The following is a 13,436-nucleotide window of genomic DNA, read 5'->3' on the forward strand; positions in this document are numbered from 1 at the left end:
CCCTGCTGCTGGAATTCAGCGCTTGCAGTGCTGCCTGTGACATTTGTGCCAGTCACTTCCACAGCCTCTGAGGTTTCCAGCTCTGAGCTGGGAGTTCTATTCCCCAATGCTGGGTTTTTTGCTTATTTTTAATTTTACTTCTAGTGCAGCAAGGAATTTTATCCAGCTATCTGCATCCAGCTATAGTTTAGTTACACACAAGGTTCTTTAAATGGACAGTCTCTGCAGCCTCCATGATTCCTCTGGGTACTTCTCCTGTTCAGTACAGATATCCACACAGAATTTACTAGCAAAATCCAGAAGACTTTCTCTTTATTTATGAGAAAAGCAATGACATTGAATTAAGAGTTATATTTAATTTGTCCAAAGAGGGAGAACTGCTCAGTGCTCTTGTGTTAAGGCAGTGTTATACAAGTGATCACAGGCATCAAAGCTCTCTAACCTGCAGCAGTTCCTCTGGCTCTGAAGCCATGACTATACTGAGATTCCTGCCTGCATGGATCATTCTTGCTGTTATTCACCTGGAGCACAAATAAAGTTCATCCCTGTCAGACCACGCAGAAGGTATTGCTTCTTGGGGATGTATAAAATATATTTTCTCTATGTTAAATGGGCAAATACGTTTTTCTCTCAGGTAATACCTGCATGACACTAATTTCTACACTGTGGATTTAAAATCTTTTCAGTGATGATCCCTAAAAAATCTTCCCAACTACCTGAGTCCCTGGAGCAGTGTGTCTGTGTGATCCCATTATACATCTGGAGGTCTCTGGGAGTGTGTGAGCCCTCTTTCTGTTCACAGACGTCTGCTCTGGTGGAACATCTCTCTGTGAATCCTGATTCAGAGCTTTTTGGGTTTTTTTTCCTCCATGTCCTTCTGCTCTGACACAACCTTGTCACCAGAATCACCTCATGGAGCACCTGTTAATAGCCATAAGATATTTCAGAATTGCAAGAATTTAAGACCATTTGCAGGACTTTGCAGAACTGAGGCATTGTGGAAACAATGGTGATAGGTTCAGGCAGAGCTGCAATTTTGTTCTAGGGCTTCTGTTCATTCATTGGACAGTTTGTTCAATACCACTGCTTTGCTGTATGAAATGAAAAGTCTTGTGAAGGAGAGAAAACTGAAGCAGGAACTGAAAGCAGACCAAATTTCTGTACCCCTGGAAAATAGTGGACTTCTCATATGAATAATCATTAAGCTGCATCCATTTGTCAGTGGTTTGAAAATAAGGGCAGGACTTGATTGAATATCTTTGTGATTATGGGTTTAACCTTTAATGATTCAGAGCAAAAATATCTCTCCAGGGTCTTCTAATATAGAAAGAAATGCTCCATCATCTCCTGTGAACAGCCCCTGTAAAGTGAAATTTGGTATCCCCCAAAGCATCTGGAAAATACCCTAAGCAGACTGGCAAAACTACAGCCATGAATTCTCTTGCAGAGGACAGTTTGGTGGATTTTTATTGCTTCCCAGATCTTTAACTACAGAAACATTCCTTTATAAGTCTTTACAGACCTTTCATAACCCTGAGTTTGGCTTATGTTATTGTCTCTATCCCTGATTAACTAACTGCAGGTTTATTCTTTCATTTTAAGGGCAAGCAAGAACATGAAAATACAGCTGAAGCTGCTGGGAACTTGAAGCATGGAAATACTAGAAATTCACCATTTTACAGGAATCACGCTGTGCACTGACAGAACACTCCCAGGCATGTGCAATTAAACGTGTACGGGAAATTCTTTTCCTGTGGTTTAATTTTTCAAATCTGACGTGCTGGCACAGCGCGTGGCAGAGTGACCAATGGTAGCAGGAAAGCATATGGTTATATCTTTTATGTTTGTGTTGTCCTGTGAACATGAGATACACAAGAACACAGATTTAATTACTAAGATTTACCCAAGCTTTTGACAAACTCAGCGGAGCTGCACCAACCACACCAGTGCAGCATGTGCTGGTAAAAGGTGCTCGGCAGGCAGGACTTGTCTGAGGAGCAAAGTTTCACAGTCATATCAAGAACACAAGAAACAAACCCTTACACTTGCTGGATGACTTGCTAGAAAAAAACCTGATTTGTTCTATTTTCATAAAAACGACCTCAGAGATGTGAAGTTGTCACAGTTTTTGTGAAACAGGAGGAAGGCTGACCCACCTGAGAAGCGCAGATAGAGCTACACAATGAGAGGTGTGCTGGCATTGATAAAAATTCAGTGCTCAGAGGACAGAGCCAATGAACCCCACTACTGAGCCTACAGAAAGCATTCTCTGTCAGTGTTGCTCAATGCTGAGCCTATCTAGTTTTGAAGAAAGTCTCATATTTATGATAAGGTAAAAAAAAGCCCAACGCCCATCTCCATTTTCACAGACTTGGGAGATTTAAATTCAGGCCGTCTGTGAAACTTCATAGAAGAAGAAAAACTTCCCACAGCTCATCTAGAACTTGAAAGAGGTATTTGCTCATTCCATTGATGTTTTACACTCTCCATGTGAGACAATTCCCTCCACTGATCTCCCCCAGTGGTGCTAATTTCAGCAGTGAATTGTTGTATCACAGAAGACGACTGCGTGGGGAGATGGTAGAATAACTTCTGGAGAAAGTCTTATGTCATATGGAAAATCTTTGAAAGCAAGTGACAGGTGTTTAGGTTATTACAAAATGAATGATAAATCCCTCCTTTATACATTTTTTGGACACTATTAGAAGAAATGCTGTGAACAACCACCCTCAGAAGTGTGCTATCCTTGCTGCTCAGTAGCTGTTACCTGGAAAGTTTTTACCTTTTTTCCCCTTTTTTGCACATTCAGGAGGGCTGTGGAACAGAGCTGCAAAAGGCTGCCACTAACAGGCTCTGAAAACATGGGAACAAACACTTTGTTGAGGTCCCGTGGCTGGAGCTTGCTGCTGTGTAAGAGGAACTGGTGAAAGGTAGGGTTGGAAAAGCACATCACGGGACATGAGGGAGGTGTGGAACCACAAGACAACTGTTCAGGTAGATCTGAGTGTCTTGAGCTGCCTGCTGGACTAAGATGTGTCAGGGTAAAACCCCAGCAGTGCAGAGTCCGTGCCATGCACGCCAGGAGGGCTGGCTTTGGTTCTGGTCTGGAGAGGAGATGCTCTGGTTACAGTCAGACACTTCTGGGGACTCTTTGCTTAAGGGCAAATACACACCAGAAGTACCTTTGGCTTAATTCAGGTCATGGTGGAATCACCAGGATGGCACAAAGGGGAAACCTTGAACGAAGGGTGGCACAATTCTTCAATTAATGACTTTCTGTTTCTGCCTGTGAGTTCCCTGTAGTTCTCCCTAAGCCTCTGAAAGCCCTGTAGATGTGCATACAGCAGCTGCACTGCTACGAGAAGCAGGATCCTTGTGTCCTTCCATGAGCAAAATCTCCACAAACACAGTTCAAATGTTTCCAGCAGGTGATAAAACTCAACAAGGAAATCCTTAACTCTACTCTTTCATATTATTCCTGTGTATTTGTGAGCTGCCTTCAGCAGCAGCATCCTCTCTGTGTTAATAAACACTGAAGCAAGTTTATAAGTGCTATCACCTCCAAAATCTGTTTAATGAGAGTGCTTTGCCTAGCCTGTGACCAATCCCACTAATCCCACTGCTTCCCTGGACCAGGCACAGCACAATGCATAAATGAGCAATTGCATTCATACTGTTTGCCTGAAGGTTTTCAGCATGTGTGGGTCTACTCGTGTGCCTTAAGAAAAAACACTCCAGCAAGTAAAAACATGAATGTGTTCTTAAAATTGCCCTTCTGGAATTAGCTCAGCCTATTTGTAAGAATTCTTGCAACTTAGCACATGCTTCATCTTCAGCTCAGAGTGTTAGCCAAGTAATAATCAGCACTCAGCAAGAATTAGAAAGCCAGTTTGTCACAGTGAGGTCATGGGGAAGATTATTCCTGCTTTATGTCTCCATTTATAATAAATATTCCACAGCCTGTCATGGAAGGGATGTAGAACATATTTATACTTCCAACCTCTCTTTTCACATAAAATTTATCAACTTGTCTGGTAAATTCAATAGAAGCCTATTCCCTTTTGTCACTTTTTACATGCCTCCTGGCTCAGGAGAACGAATAATCTACCTCAGAGTGCAACAGAGCTCTTGTCTGCCTTTGAAAGTTAATGTGGCACAGATCTAGATTAGCAAAGGTATTTAGGTATTTCCTTTTCAGGTAGAATATAACTGTATAAATCTTCTTCTCAGAGTCACGTCAAACATCTGATGCACTCACCTCATATTTAGGCTGCTTATTACCATCTGTTGAGGTATCAAGATTCAATTTCACAACATCATCTTGCTCCTATCCAAGTATTTATTGCCAGATAAGTGTGGGCTTGGGAAATCAGCCTACATGACGGTGTAATGCCTTTGTCCTCCTCTTTCAGAAACACTGGAAGGAAAATCCAGTGCATTTCTCAGAACAGAAATGTTCCCTTCTCTGAAAAAAGCAATGGGAAATGTGAGCAGTGTCTCACTACGTGGCAATGAGACATTCAAGTCTTCACAGGGAGGGAGCCAAGGCAGCCAGTGTAACCCAGAGTGGGTGGCTCCAACAGGACATCTCCACACCTAGATGGTCAGAGTGCAGCAGAATTTAGACACAATTTCCCTGTGTCCTCAGACTCCCTAGGGAAATGTGGCAAAGGAGCTGGTTGTGGTATTTTTACACAGACCAGGGACTCCTCACACTGGGCACACCCTGGAGAGTATTTGGAGAACAGCACATGCCAATGCCAGTCGCCTGCCCGGTGTTGCCAAGTTTGGAAGACAGGTTGAAGAAAAGCTCTAGGTTCCTTTCTTTTTTACTCTGTATATATTAACAGCACTGTGGTGATGATACAGTTTTAAAAATAAAATAACAAAATAAATCAGACTGAGGAATGTGCTATAATTCAGGACCCAGACCCACTGAAATCTTATGAAAAGGCAGGAAAGAAAACATGTCAGCTAAGATTTCAGCAGGATTGTATGTCAGAAAGGCTTAGGGGATGGAATTGACCAGAAAATAGGAAGAGCTTTTATTTACAAGACATGAAGACACATGTTGTATCTGTGTCCCCTCTAAATATTTAACGAATATTTAAAGGCACATTATTGAAACAAACTGAGTACAGACAGCTATTTCTTTTTATGAAACATATGGGAATGATCATGATGGAATTACTCTTTCCAGAAAGAAGTTTTGAGGAACTTCCAGTTGTACTCCAATAAAATAATTGCTTAGAGAGAAAAAAAACCACCACCAACAAAAAACCACACACAAGCAAACAAACAAAAAACATAACAAAAAGAGCAATTTTTATCTAGTAAGAAAGTTTCTAATCCTACATTTTTTGCTCCCATAATTCTTACCCAAATGGCTTTCACTGAAGTCTGCTGCATAAGGAAGCTTTCTTAAGTGAGTGAAAAATGATAATAAAAAAGCTAGTAACATAATTTAAGCTTTGCAAAGAAACAGATTTTTCTTAAGATGGTAAATGGGAGGTTTATCTTGAGAAATAACTTGCATATGAATTTTTTACCACACCAGCATAGCAGCTGCTGCAAGGGTTGTGTGACATATCACAGGTGAGCTGATTCAATGCCTGGAGCCTTTAACTGTTTCACAAAAAGTGCTAACACAGGAAATGAGTGCACCTGCCCTTGAGGGGAGAGAGGACAAGGATGATGGAAATAGAGAGGAAGAAGGATTCCACCCCCCAAGGCTGAAAATCTGTTAAAATCTCATATTGCTTTGAGGAGCCAATTCACACAATTGTTATTTCAGGACAATAAATCAGAGAAAGGCTGAATGAATGGATGAACAGTTTAAAAAGAACCACACTGAGAACAAACCAGTAACCCCATCTAGGTGTTGAAAGATGTCGGGATTTGTATTTTAAATCTTTAAAATGGCCATCTTGCCCTGACCATGGGGAGATAAGCACCCTTATCTCCATCTCCCGATCTTTTGTCAAAACATACATCCCCTCTCAATTGCAGAGCTGACCTGGCTCATTTTCCATAGCCTCTCCTAAAAGTTCCTGACACCAGCACCTGGTCATCACCTCAGGCTGTCTTGCCTTTACAGTAGTCATACCTCGTTTTCCATATACAGGAATTGTTAGCATCACATCATGCAGTTCACTGGACATTGCCATCATTATTCTAAGCAGGATTCTATGACATTTTAGTGGTTTTGCTTTGGGCCATTTCAGTCCTTTAGCCTAAGGCTGCCAGTAAATCCAACAACAGACTTTGCATTCTGATTTATGCACACCCGGACACGGATTTTCTCCTCCCATGGAAAATACTGGTGTTTATGAGAAAAAAAATGTCAAGTGAGCTTAAACCCACCAGTTTTACAGGCCTTTCTGAGGCTGCAGCACTTTAAAACTCTCAGCATGGTGTGTAAAGCAGTCAGCAGTTCTTGCTGTTTAATTGTCCTTTTCCGCAGCCACTTGCAGTCAGGAGGGCAGCACTGGCATCTCCATGCCCTAGCTTGGCAGACAAAGGCAAGAAGTTTATGTCCCTCCTGAAGTGACATCTACTTTAGGATGAGATCTGCTTAGAACTCAAGAAAGTCACCTTAAAACCTGTCTACAATCCTTTTAAGGAAAATAATGAAAAAGTAGCAAGAGGCAAGCCAGCCGAAAAGGGAGAATAAGGATTAAAAACTTGCAAAATATGAAGATATGAGCACCAAAGAAAAAAACCCTCTGAAGCAGGCAGTAGGTAACATATCTTTGGTTAAGATGGACTGCACACTAAACCTGTCATAAAAACCTTCTGCAGACCCATGAACAACTATATTTAAAAAAAAATCCAATAAGAAACACTGAACATGAGCCCAATCCAGCAAAGTACTATTTCTTGTTGATGTAAGCTCTGTAGCCAGCTGAGTGTGGTGCTCACTTAAATCTCTGGCACTTAACAGCAGTGAGAGAAGTACACAGTGCAATCTTGGAAGGCAGGCAAAGACAGATGGAAAGGGACAGTAAATGAGCCAGTGACTAGACAGACAGAAAATCTCACCCAACATTTTATCTTCCATCTGCTTCTCCCTGTAACAGTACCTTTGCAAAATCAGATCTCCCTTCCTAACACTGGAAATGGCACAAGGAGTGTTTATGATGGGGAATGTGTTTAAACACATGAAAAACCAAAAAAACAAAAGGAAAATCTGAGGGTAAGCATTTGAGAGCAGACATTCCTGAGACAGATTTCTTTAAAATAAAACGTTATTGTGTTTCCTTTGTTTTCCCATATTGTTCTTTAATCTGCCCCTTAAAGGGGGGTCTGAAAAACATTGAGAGAGAAGCAGAGAAGAGATGAAAGAAGGAAAGATGCAGCTTTGAAACAGTACAATGTGTTTCTTTTTGTCCCTCCAGTATTCCCAGCAGCAATAGGGGGGAGCAGTAGGGATTGTGCTGGGGAGGGAGTTTGGCTGCAAGTCTCTGTTCCAAACAGCACATTTCTTCATGGCAGAGAGTACAGGTTTTATCCTCCTTCCCATCAGGTCGGTGATATTTGACACTTACAGGTTTACTATACTATATTATCTTGAAATCTTGTAAATCATTTTTCATTTAAATTTAAATTGCTCCTGAGGGGCAGAAGGGCGGACAAAACACCCCAAGTAGTTAAAAGCTTGGTAGTCAGCGAATCAGTTTCCAGGCTGAATAGACTGCAAGAATCAGTGAAATTCTGTTACAAGTTTCTGTGTACCACATCACCACAGATACTGCAAAGATACAGAGGGAAAATATTTGGTTCTGTTATCAAATGTGCAGGGATAGCATGAGAGCAAAACTTTATCTTCCTCTGCATAGCAAGAAGTACTTTGCTACCTAATATAAAGCTAGTTCTTCAAGAGATAAGTGATAGACAAAGCATCCTTAGGGCTGAAAGTACATTTATAATGCAGCCCTGGATGGCTTCTACAAAACCAAACAGCCCCAACATGCGGCACTTCAGGAGCTCTGGCCCTCCATCTGCATCACACTGCACCTCCTGTAACCCTGATCTTCCATCCCCATTTACCAGACTCAGGGAGAGTAAGAGAAAACCATTTCCAACAGGATTAGCAAATTTAGAATCAATGGGTTTTATTGATGCAAAGCACAGAGGGATTTCTGGGAGCAAAAGAAAACATACACCTCCACTTCAAGCTCCCACTAATTTCGATTTCTTACTTTAAAGCAGCAAAACACTTCTGAGTTGTCCCTGGTGAGCAGTTCCTAATGAGAATGGAGTTGGCATGGAGCACTAAATCAGTGCAACAAAGGACACTATTCCCTGGCACTGATGTAGAGGTTTTTTACGGCAAAACCCTACTGATTTCCAGAGCATTCTGTACTCAAGCATTTCAGACTTTGCAAGAATTTCAGCACTGAGTTTTATCAGTTATGTCAGTTTGATTGGGTTGTATTCCTGCTCCAGAGGTGCCAGCTACACAGTAATGTTTTATTGCTTGTATTGCTGACAAAGACTGTATCATCTAGCTCTGGAAATGTACTTAGAGGACTGTAAATAAAAAGGAAATTTTGCAGAACTAATATTGCAGGTTGTGAATGGCAAGGGGGCACATTTACAATAGAACACTGATTGCACTTTCTGGCTATTTTAGCAACTGGATAATGATGGATGGAGCTACAGCAACTTTGCTTTGGGTCTCAAGGGAGATCAGTGCATATCCTAGGGAACACCCTGATCAGTAACTATAAAATAAAACCCTTTGATTTAATATCAAAATTAAATACTGAAGACACTAATTCTGCTGAGCAGCAGCTTTGCACAGAGCACATCATAGCACCTCTACAGCACAGGGATGGTGCTTCTGAAGAGATGTCCTGACTGCATGTCCTGCCCATGGCCACCCTTTAGCACACGGCTTCTTTGGCAGGATCCTTTATGTGTTTGGTAGCACAGATGACAAAACCAACCCAGCCAGTGCAGGGTTTATTCAGCTGACATAGTGAAGAGCTCCTCTGAGAGCCAGGGCTGCAGTGTTTGCACTTCTGTGTTGTGCTGAGCCTGATCCAACCCCATTTCAGCTGATGGAAGGACTCCTGTTGACTTCAGCATGCCCTGGATTTGGCCCTTGGTGCAGTGAGGGGCACAGTGACAGTTTGAAGCCGAAGTTCTTGAACTATGTGGATATTTCACAACTTAAGGAACATATAAAAGACAGAGGTATTTTCCCTCCCTTTCAGTGCTCATGGTACAGTCTGTGACAAAAAAACCTGCCAGCTTCTCCAAGCCATTGATTAACCTTCCTTGGTTTTACACTCCTTTGTTCCTGGAAAAAAAGTCAGACAAAAATATCAGCTGCATTGTCTCAATACTAAAGAGCTCCTTCAGGCAAGGACTGCCTTATTTTTTTCAATATTTAGCACTTCAGAAGTGGATTGTGTTGAGAGATGAAAAGAATCAACCATTTTATTTAATGAATGACAAAATCCTAGTTAAAACTTGCTTCCATTTCAAGCTTGTCCCTGTATCACACAAGGCTATGCACTGCCTTGATCATGGACCAAGAGAAGCAGTTCTCTCCAGAGACTCAGCTGAAAATGTCCCAAATATCACCTCATTTTAAATACCTTTAACTTGCTAAATGCTGAGTGCTTCAAAAGCACTTTTGACTGGTTTCCCACCACCAAGACATGTGTCTAAAATTGCTATTGCTTCTAAAATAAGGGTGATACAAGATACAAGTGTGATTCCTTTTGTGACTGCAGTTTTCTGATCTGGTGTTTTGTCACACCAGTTCTGTGATTAAATGTATTAGTTCTGAGCAGGAACACTGAGAGATCATCAAGCACTGGAAGTGCTCAGGAGCCAAGGGGCTGTATATCCAAACAGGATTTTCCATGTCTTCCACATTTTTTCTATTCACTTTGGTTTTCTTGTTGACTTTTTTTTTCCCCTTTTTTTAACTTAAGATGGCATTATCAAGAGAATGACGTATCCTGGAAAATTGTTTCAAAAGAATGAGGGTTACAGGCTACCCATGGAAACAATCTACTTGAGGTATTTCCTAGAGATCTTATCACTGTGATAGCAAAATTTCAATGTGTGAGGCAGATAAATATGGATGGCAACTGAGCTGCAAATTGACCTTGTAGGCTTGGGATAGATTTAGTCACTGCTGCCAAAAAAATTTTCAGGTACGTCAGAGATTTGTGCCCAGGGGTCCTCTTCTTACCCAACTAACTTGTAATCACAACTGTCAGCTTCAGAACATTTATGTGACCCTGTGGAGTGTAATGTGACTCAACCATCTGAATGTGAAATTCGTTAGACAACTGCAGCATGCTCAGTGGGAGCAGATTGTGAGACAACAGTGATGGATAAAAGAAGATGAAAGAACAGGTTAAAGGGTTCCTGCAGTGGTTTTGCAGGTTTGGGAATAGGTGTGCATGTATTAAGTGCCAACGTGCCTCCTCACACACCTCCAATGAGATCATTTGGGTGCTGTGACAGAGTCAGCAGTAACAGAAGCTGACACCTATCTCTTCCAGTATCAGGGTATAACAATGATTGGACTGCACTTTAATAAGTCTTGCCATTCCTTGTTTATCAAGGACATCAGGCTTTGAAAGAACAACTTGCTTGATTATAATCTGGCAGCGAGAGGTGTGAGCAGCCCTCCTCACAGCACTTTACCCATTACCCACAGTACCTCTCAGTCCATGCCAGTCACTCTTCTGTGGATCATTCTAATTGTATAAAGGGGTTTGGACACTACTAACTTGTGTCTGGTACAAGGAGGGTTGATTTATTAGCCCTCTCCAACTTATATTTGTTTTAACCTCCAGTAGTCCAAAAGACATCTATTGATCTAGCTAAGGTCTCTATGTAAAACCAAACCCTTAGGCAATGAGACTCCTTGGCAGGCTCTCACTGACTTATCAGTTACACTTTTTTTTTTTTTTTTTAAAGTCTAATTTTACTTCCCCTGTCCATTTTCCCTCATAATTTCTTCTTGCTGAGGTGGGCACTTACAGAGAAAGGCAGTGCTGCTGTTGAGAGAATCAATACTTCCATTGCAGGGTACTTACAGTGCTTCATTCTCTTTGCATCCTGTGCCCTTCATATGTCAGGGATAGGGATCAATTATGAAGATCTGTCGGGTTTGTTATTACATGAGAACATTTATTCTGTTAAGAGGATAAAGCAAAGTCAGCAAGCCAAGAACATTTCAACTACAGTTTCCAAGCCTACAGTTACAGCCTGTTAGAAAGACAAGAATATTTCCTTTATTCTAAACTCAGAACAAAAGAACAATTCTCTTCAGCCTGGCCACTGAAGAAATGTAATTGAGAATCACAACATAGAGCTTGAAAATATCTGGAAAACTTTTTCTAATGATGTTTTTGCCTAAAGGCTTTCCCCCAAAGCCTCTCCTCCATCACAAAAAGATTCAACTAGAACAGCACTCATCAGATCCCTTTTTGTACTGGACCATGAGCATTACTTCATTTTCCATGGCTGGCTCAGTTCAGGCTCTCAGGGAATTACCAGCAGGGCATGCAGCTGTGGTCTTTTCTTGCCACTCTAAGACAACGTCAGCTTGAATTTACCGAAACTAGCAGATGTCTGAGTAAACTGTAACAGATAAAAAGAAAAGCAGCAAGTATGAGCAGAACCTGGCTCCCAGATCTCTAAAGAGCTTGTTATTAGTGTGATGAGCTGTAGTACTGCAATTGAATAGGCTGGACACATTAAACTTGCAAACACATTTAGTTGCTGACTAACAAAACTCTTGTTCCACACGTGTACACCTGATCCAGGCAAGGGCAAGGTCAGAGACAGGCTTTGTTCCTTAGCATTTTATGGTTTTGCTTTTCTTCACAAGAAAAAAGGCGAAGACAAGAGCAGAATTTCTTATAGTGATTTTCAACTAATGCTTTGAAGGTGAATTCTGAATATTTAAACTTTTCCTCACAGTGGGAATTCTGATATTTGTAGCCACTGCCAAGGAAGGATCTTTTACTATTAAAGTGGTCGAAAATAAAAGTGAACATACTACAGAGTCCGGGAGAGATGCCAGAACTGCACGTTCTCTGCATAGCTAAGAACAGGTACAGTGCAAGTGCTGCATGGTTAAGATGTTATCTACCCTCAGCAGACATCTCAGCCTAATTTGGAAAGAACAATGTTGAGGGGAAAATGTTTTATTTTATTCTGTACTTCCATTCAGCAGTGATTTAAGGAGCTAATTAGTGCCAGCATTTGAGGTCCAGATCCTAAATATGCTTGAGTGCCTATTAGCTATTGCATCTCTTGCCAGCTGCCTGCCAAGTCCCTCAGAGGATGTGAACCCTGACTGCTGTGAGAGGAACAACCCTACATGTGGAGCCTTCTCTTGCTGTCCAGTGAGAGGACACCCAGCACCTGGAGATCAGTTCTCACTTGTGCTCAGCCCTTGCAGGCAGCAAGAGCAGACAGGACTCTGACAACATGAAGAAGAATTTGACTCCAGGTACCAAACCCGGAAAGGTTTAAGTTACTTCAAAGCCCTATATCAGCCATCACTTAACATTTAAATTGTTTCCGATTGAAATCAAATTGTTTCTATTGAAACGCATTAGGTGCTAAGGATCTGCTTGGAGTCATGCACAATACCACCACCCCCCTTATGACTTTAGCTCCTGAGCTAAAGAATGATACTTAAAATAAACTCTGTCATTCTGCTTTATGGGTCTCAAGACACAAACTATCATCTCAGACCACATAGACCCAATACTCCTTCTAGCTCAGCATGCTCCTGGCTAGACCTACACACTGGTCTGTGCCATTTCCTGGGCCAAATTTTCTTCTCAGTACAAATTTAAACTCCACATAATGCAGCAAAGATTTTCTAGACACAGTGATCAGAATGCATTTAAAGTTGAACTTCTCTTGTTTCTTGTCATTCTCCTGTATGTCTCATGTGCAGCTCTCTTTTGAAATGTGAACACTCTTAAAATATGTATTTGCGTATATGAAACCAGAGTTTGCATCCTGCTCTGACTGTGACCCCGTGACATTACACAAGCAATGACAAGCTGCAGGGAAACTATTTAGGAGGAAAGAAATGCAATTCTAAATCTTTTATGCTTATCTATGTTTGTGATTCCAGTCATGGATCCTATCTGTTTGTAAATTCCAAAGCAAAATACCTCTGAACTTGCTAAGTTGATGTGGATATGCTCATCTTCTCCTTGCTACATAAAATTAGACACATACTAGGCAACTGTGGACTGATTAAGAGTCTCTCCAGCAAAATAAAAGAAGATAGGTCTTGATATAGATTTGACAGATACTGCTGACTCTTATCAGAGGCAGAAGTGTAAGGTGCATTGAGATGCTTATGAAATTCCTACCCTTTATTATGAGAACTTTCAGCAGTGGTTTTATGCTGCAAAGTGACTCTGAATAAATAG

Source organism: Corvus kubaryi, unplaced genomic scaffold (genome assembly GCF_017639235.1).
Source record: "Corvus kubaryi isolate FWS band 111438036 unplaced genomic scaffold, C.kubaryi_AGA036_p1.0 37300, whole genome shotgun sequence".
Lineage (NCBI taxonomy): Eukaryota > Metazoa > Chordata > Aves > Passeriformes > Corvidae > Corvus > Corvus kubaryi.